This window comes from Aethalodelphis obliquidens, unplaced genomic scaffold (assembly GCF_003676395.1).
Source record: "Aethalodelphis obliquidens isolate GAN/ISIS:26980383/991018 unplaced genomic scaffold, ASM367639v1 scaffold68, whole genome shotgun sequence".
Classification (NCBI taxonomy): Eukaryota; Metazoa; Chordata; class Mammalia; order Artiodactyla; family Delphinidae; genus Aethalodelphis; species Aethalodelphis obliquidens.
The window spans coordinates 5424422-5432674 of NW_020838012.1; the positions used below are offsets into that span (position 1 = coordinate 5424422).

At 35.1% G+C, this 8253-nt stretch overlaps 1 protein-coding gene across 16 annotated transcripts in view; it reads right to left on the reverse strand.

Annotated features, from left to right (window-relative positions):
• RALYL (RALY RNA binding protein like) overlaps positions 1-8253 on the reverse strand; it is an 836785-nt gene that overhangs the window by 786880 nt on the left and 41652 nt on the right. The window lies entirely within an intron of this gene.

The window sequence follows — 8253 nt, forward strand, 5'->3', positions numbered from 1 at the left end:
TTTTTTTTTTTTTTTTTTTTTTTGCGGTACGCAGGCCTCTCACTGTTGTGGCCTCGGCTCCGGACGCACAGGCCCAGCGGCCATGGCTCATGGGCCCAGCCGCTCCGCGGCATGCGGGATCTTCCCGGACTGGGGCATGAACCCATGTCCCCTGCATCGGCAGGTGGACTCTCAACCACTGTGCCACCAGGGAAGCCCTGTCTTAGTTTTTTGATATGGTAAAAATGTCATCACTGCGGTTACTGTATGAAGATATTGTTTGGAAAAGTATACTGAGTGATCAGAAGGCAGGGTCCTTGCAACATCTGTACCTGGCATACACAGGACAGTCTTTTGTGAAAATGTTCTCCAGTGGGCCCTCCCTAGAACTCTTTTCCTTTCAGCACAGACCTGTGTCTTACATTGAAGTGGCAAGTTGATCACCTGAATTAGGCCAGATTCACTGTACAGTAGAACAGGTATCCATTATGAGCAGGCCCCAATTCTACCCAAACACTCACCCCTGAATGGCATCAAACCAACCAGAAATGACCTACAGGGAGAGTAATTCAGCAAAGACAAATCAGAAAATCTTGGTAACTTCATCTGACAGGAAAAAAAAATTCATTCTCACTCCATTCCTTGCATATGCTTAGCATAAACTTTGATTACTATCAACTTTGAGTACTATAAGTAATTTGTTTGCATTGTTTCTTTTTCATCCTGAGTAACTTTATATTATTGGAAAGATGCAAAATCAAAAACTTGTTCATAAATATGTGACTAAAAATGCATTGCAGTTCACATCCTCCCAAATATGCCGTATAGACATTGTGTATGTGTGTGTATACACATTGCAAAATGTATTACTCAGGTTGATTATATTGGATGCATGTGGTACAATTAAACTATCTGGATAAACAGTGAAACACAGCCATATAAACAGGTTTAAACAACTGGAATCATGTTGGTTATATATGAGAAATTCATCAGATAATATTTAGCATTTCATATCAATCTAGCTTCAACTGATTTGAACTGCTAATACTGTACTTACTAAAAGCACTATGAATTATCAGCTGCTGTGTTGAGATGCCAGCACCGTTGCTGAGGTAAGCTGTTAATTTGGAGATTCCATTCCTGGAGTTCTCCTTCTATGATTTATATATCTTTTATATCAACATTTTGCTGGACATTCTGAGCTTACTTTCTGGTCATCCCAACTTCCAGTTGTCTTCAAATTATGCCAACAAAAATTAGTTTAATACAAATTTAGGACAGACTAAAATTCAGAACTGAAGTTGCCTGACTACCTTTCCAGGAGACACAACTGGCAACTGTTGATCAGCTACAATGAAGGCAGGTAAAGTGTTTCAGAGATCTTCCCCACCAGATGGCTCCCAAACAACTAAATGTGTTCATTGACCGCAGGCGAAGAGGATAAGTAAATGCATTATTGAGGGAACCTGATATCTATACAAAGTTTCTAGGCTCTATTTCTGGCACAGAAAATCCACAAGAAACTAAGGAATGGTAAACAAGTCAGAAGATTAAACTGTTTTGCTTAAATTGTTTAGCCTTCATAAATGAATTTAATGGACCCTTTGTTAAATAAAGAAATTACTATGATATTTGTCATTCTCTGACTTACTTCACTCAGTATGACAGTCTCTAGGTCCATCCATGTTGCTGCAAATGGCATTATTTCGTTCTATTTTATGGCTAAGTAATATTCCATTGCATATATGTACCACATCTTCTTTATCCATTCATCTATAGATAGACATTTAGGTTACTTCCATGTCCTGGCTGTTGTAAATAGTGCTGCAATGAACAATAGGGTGCATGTATCTTTTTGAATTATGGCTTTCTCCAGATATATGCCCAGAAGTGGGATTGCTGGATCATATGGTAGCTCTTTATTTAGTTTCTTAAGGAACCTCCACACTATTCTCTATAGTGTCTGTACCATTTTACATTCCCACCAACAGTGTTGGAGGGTTTCCTTTTCTCTATGCCCTCTCTAGCATTTACTGTTTGTATATCATATGATATGGAACAAATGAACTTATTTACAAAACAGAAATAGAGTCACAGATGTAGAAAACAAACTTATGGTTACCAAGGGGGAAGGGGCGGAGGGATAAATTGGGAGATTGGGATTGACATATACACACTACCATATATAAAATAGATAACTAATAAAAACCTACTGTAGAGCACAGGGAACTCCACTCAATACTCTATAATGACCTATATGGGAATAGAATCTAATAAAGAGTGGATATATGTATATGTATAACTGATTTACTTTGTTGTACAGCAGAAACTAAAACAACATTGTAAATCAACTATACTCCAAGAAAAATTAATTTAAAATTTTTTTAAATAAATAAAAATTTAAAAAATAAATTTCTGACATCTGAAACGTAACTTCTGGGGAAAGGGATAAATTGGAAGATTGGGATTGACATATACACACTACTATATATAAAATAGATAACTAATAAGGACCTACTGTATAGCACAGAGAGCTCTACTCAATACTCTATAATGGCCTATATGGGAAAAGAAGCTAAAAAAGAGTGGATATATATGTATATGTATAACTGATTCACTTTGCTGTACACCTGAAACTAACACATGGTAAATCAACTATATTCCAATAAATTTTTTTTAAAAAAAGAACTAGTGATCTAATGTAAAGCATGATGACTATAATTAACAATGTGGTGTGATATATATAAAAGTCATTAAAAGATTAAATTCTGAGTTTTCCCCACCAAAATAAAATAAAATGTAACTTCCCATAATTAACATTATTTTTGTAGTTTCTTTTAAATCAAATGTTTAATTTCAAAGCATTAGCCTTGTTATTCATAATCATATAAATAAGTGGATTTAGAATTATACAATGATCTCCAATGCAAGATCTCTAACCCCCCCATGCAGAAATACTCCTTTATCAGTTTTCATGAAATGAATTTTTTTTAATGAGAACAGTAAATACTACTTATTGTTAAGTCTGCCTTTTTTGCACAGGGTCAGAGGGTAAATAAGCGCCTCAAAAACAAGGACACATTTTATTCATTTCCATGACGTCAAGCTAAAGCAGGTGTATGGCAAGGTAGATAATTAACTTGAAAAATTATAAGAATTTTCAAAAACCTATTTTCTCACATTTCATATATTTTACATAAATATATTACTTTTTCACTCACATATCTTTTGTCTTTCATTCCCAGAATTCTGTTTCAGTAGTCATGCAGCTCACTTCCTTATGGAGATGGAAAGGTTACTCAGTAATTATCAGGCTGCCAGGGCCAGGAGACACCTCTGCAGTTAAATCAGCCTAGAAAGGTAATGGTAGTTTTGGAGTTTTCACTCTATGACTTACAGGCCTAATGTATCAAAATCTTGCAAAACATTCTGAAGTTATCTTCTGACCATCACAATTTCAAGTGGTCCTTAAATTATGGTAACACAAATAGTTTAATACAAACCCAAGAGGACAGTCCAAAATTCAGAACTATAGTTGTCTATGACTGTTGTTCAAGAGACATAACTGTCAATCTGAGGTATACCTGTAAACCAGCTAAGGTCATGAAAATTTGTTTAGCCAATACCTTAGAAGGTACATAAAATAAGGATCATAAAAAGAGAATCAAAAGGACAAAATGATACCCCTTACGTGAATTAAGTCCATAGATAGATCCGTGAACTAGGTAACTAAGAAGCTCTTCCAGACTTTCGAGGGGACTTCAGTAAATAATAGTGAAATATATTGTAAGTATGCTTGGGAAAATAGAACATTCTAGAAGGAATAATGATTGAATAAGTTTATAACACTAAAAGTATGGTAACATTAAAGTATAAACACCAAAACTATAAACATCAAAGTTATTATTTTGTGATATTCTAATTATATCTGTTAGCTTTAGAGAAGAGAAAAACAGTTCAACGAATCAGATTTAAAAGGCAGAGGAAGGATGAAGACAGGGAGAAGGGAGGGAGGAGGGAAGAAAAAGGATAATTTTTCAACCTTTGTCCTGGCATACAAAGTAAAAAGGACGGATTCCAAAGTTATATAGTGTAGAAGCGGGGTGACAGATAATAGAATATTCCCCTAAACCAGTTTGCCTAACTGACTTCTTCACCTGTATTTCAAACTCTTCTGAATATTTTGTATTAAAAAATGTCTTAGGGTGGGAGGAATTGGGAGATTGGGATTGACACATATACACTATTGATACTATGTGTAAAATAGACAACAGACGGGAACATACTGTATTGCACAGGGAACTCTACTTAATGCACTGTGGTACCCTAAATGAGAGGGAAATCCAAAAGGGAGGGGATACAAGTGTATGCATGGCTGATTCATTTTGCTGTGCAGTAGCAGCTAAGACAACATTGTAAAGCAACTTTATTCCAATAAAAAATAATTACTAAAAAAAAAGTCTTTAACTGAAAATGAAATTGCATTAAAGTTAACCAAAAGTAAAATTTCTGTTATAATTAAATGAAAATAAATATTGAAGAAGAATGCAAACAATGAATGAAATTTTCCTAAAATGTTCAAAAGAGACAAATGGAAAGGGCCACTTAGAACAAAACAAAACTTTCTAATGTTTCAAATTCAGTAAATACTTTAACAAAATTAGGTCAAATGTCCTCCCAGAAAATTGATTTTAAGATGTTGCAAGTTTTATTAAACCATCAACAGAATGAAAACGCAACCTACAGAATGGGAGAAAATATCTGCAAATCGTGTATCTGATAAGGAATTAATATCCAAAATATATAAATAACTCACACAACAGCAAAAAAAAAATCTAATTAAAAACATGAGCAGGGCTTCCCTGGTGGAGCAGTGGTTGAGGGTCCGCCTGCCGATGCAGGGGAAACGGGTTGGTGCCCCGGTCCGGGAAGATCCCACATGCCGCGGAGTGGCTGGACCCGTGAGCCATGACCGCTGAGCCTGCGCGTCCGGAGCCTGTGCTCCGCAACGGGAGAGGCCACGACAGTGAGAGGTCCGCGTAACGCAACAAAACAACAACAACAACAACAACAAAAACATGAGCAGAAGAACTAAATAGATGTTTCTCCAAAGATAATATAGAAGCAACCAACAAGTACATAAAAAAAAGTGCTCTTCCTCACTACTCATCAGGGAAATGCAAATCAAGGAGATAACACCACACACCTGTCAGAATGGCTATCATCAAAAAGATAAGAGCTAAGTATTGGAGATGGTTTGAACAAAAGGGAACCCTTCTGCACTGTTGGTGAGAATGTACATTGGGGCAGCCATTATGGAAAACAGTATGAAGGTTCCTCAAAAAAATTAAAAATACGATCCAGGAATCCCATTTCTGGGTACATATCCAAAGGAAATAAAAACAGAATCTCAAAGAGATATTTGTATTCCCATGTTCATTGCAACAGTATTCACAACAGCCAAAATGGATGAATGGATAAATAAGATGTGGTGTGTATATATATATATAATGGAATAGTATAGCCACCAAAAAGAACATCCTGGCATTTATGACAACATGGATAACCCTTGAGGGCATTATGCCAAATGAAATAAGTCAGACAGAGAAAGACAAATATGGTATGATGTCACTTATATGTGGAATCTAAAAGAGCCAAACTCATAGAAACAGGCTGGAATGGTAGTTACCAGGAACTGTTGGGGGTTGGGGGGTAAGTATAAAGGGAGACATGTTGGTCAAATGACAGAAATAAGTCAGACAGAGAAAGACAAATATGGTATGATGTCACTTATATGTGGAATCTAAAAGAGCCAAACTCATAGAAACAGGCTGGAATGGTAGTTACCAGGAACTGTGGGGGGTTGGGGGGTAAGTATAAAGGGAGACATGTTGGTCAAAGTATACAAACTTCCAGTTATAAGATGAATAAGTTCTTATATGTATGGCAGAGTGATTATAATTAATAATACTGTATTATATAATTGAAAGTTGCTTAAAGAGATTGTAAACATTCTCACCACAAAAAAAGATAATTGTGATGTGATACAGGTGTTAGCCAATGCTATGGTTGTAAACATTTTGCAATATGTCAGTGTATCAAAGCAACATAAACTTACCCAATGTTATATTTCAATTATATCTCAATAAAGCTAGAAAAAATAAATAAAAAGTCATCTTACAAGGGAGATGAATGCTTTAATGGGGATGAATGGGCAAGGGCACAAAGAAAAAATTTACAAACTGAAAAAAAAATATGTTGCAAATTTTTAAAAAGTTGACAGAAAGGAAAAGACATTCCAATGAAGGCAAATCACTCAAAAGTGGTAGCTCTTTCCAGATAAGAAAAGGAAAGTTTAAGGAGGTTAAATAACTTGCCAAAAGTCATCCATCTGGATCAGTTTATAAGAGATATTTATATCTGTTAAATATATTAAACCAATCTCTCTCTCTTACAATTACAGATCAAATATTTACTCTCCATGCCATATTGTACCTTGGTCATCAGGTATAAAAGCCTAGGAATCAGGTGATTTCTGTTGGAGAAATGAGACAGAAACATGTCACTTTATCACATTGAATAAAAAAAAAGGATAAAAGTTATATGTGATAGTGCTCTTAAAAGCAAGAATCTTTTTTTTCAGATGAATCAAAAGACAAATGGACAAATCTAAGAAATGCCAAAGCTAAGAAATGGCCAAGCAAAAAGGACTAATTAGCAATGTCTAGACTCTTCAGAGCATATGATCACTTTAACCGTGGAATTTTTTCAAAAATCCCTAATGCACTGAAAATTAGAGGAGTTACCTAGCTTTCCTTTGTATTTCTGTTTGTAATTTGTACCAGAGAGAGGTACAAAATAATAAATAGGTAAAAGAGCTGCCAAAAAAAATTGGAAAGAAAGGCAGGGTAGTCAAAATTGCAGCAGGATATTCTAGACAAATGTGAAAGGAAAGCCAAGTGTACATCAATGGCACAATGGCTACCTAACTGAAAGTTTCACAGTCAACATCAAAAGCACACAAAGAAAGGAAGCCACTCTCAAGTAGGTGATGAGAAGTAACTTAAAGAGTCTGAGCTGTATAATGACATTTCCAACACCATTTTAGCAGTGGTGTTAGAATAGACTAAAGACAAGGAGAGAGAGAAACAAGACCAATTAGAAAGCTAGTGCATCATCAACACACCGAAGAGCCCAGAATATGATGATGGTCCAAGTGGAATAAAAAAGAATGGATGGAGAATTAATGGGACTTGGTACGCAGTGAGGGTGACCACAACAAAGAGAGGGAAATAGCAAAGAAAATTTCAGTGTTTGAAATGGAGGGACTGGAAGAATGGAGGTGGCAAAATGGCAACATGGAAGCAGTGCCAGTCCTTCCTTTCTGCCTCAAAATTGCGAAACTAAAATATTAATTCTAACTCTACTCAGTTCCTAAACTATAGAAGACAAAAGCTGGAGTGAGTTAGGCGCTTTGAGCCCCTTAGCTGCTAGGTTTGGAATTAGTCTGTGACAGCGTCGTAGACATACCCAGACCCAGGACCTGCCACAGTAATAAACATGTCTCCACCAAATCCATCAGTTTTTTTCCTATAAAATGGAAGCCTTTATTTTTCTCTGTTAAAATATGTCATAAATAAAAATCCAAATATGACAAAGAAAGAAATTACCCATAACATAATTGCCAAAAGATATCTACAATATGTCAAGGGATTTTCCATATCCACAAATATTAATCTACTTTACCACTTTCAATGGCTATATTTTTATAATACATAGCTTTTAACTAGTTCCTTCCAGATAGGAATTAAAGTTGTTTCAAGTGTTCTAATCTTACACATAAATTGATAACTGTATAAAATGCCTTTGCTGAACATCATTTTTATTAACTTGTATGACTATCTCTTTAGGGTACATTCCTTGATGTGTATATATTATATGACTAAATATATACATTTTTTAAACATTTTCATACATATTAACAAAATAGAATCCAGACGGACTACACCATTTTATATGCCCTCAAAGAGTATACTCAAATGCCCACTTCCAAACACTCAGAAAAATACTGAATATTGTTAACTTAAAAAAATAGTTTTCAAATGGATAGGCTAAAATGACATCTCATTATCATTTTTTTATTTATTGGATTATTAGAAAATCTGACTATATCTGCCTATTTTATTGGTCACTCATATCTCACATGTTGAAAACAATTTTCACATTTTTCTTTCAAGTTGTACATGTTATTTCTTTTTTTTTTTTTTTTTTTTT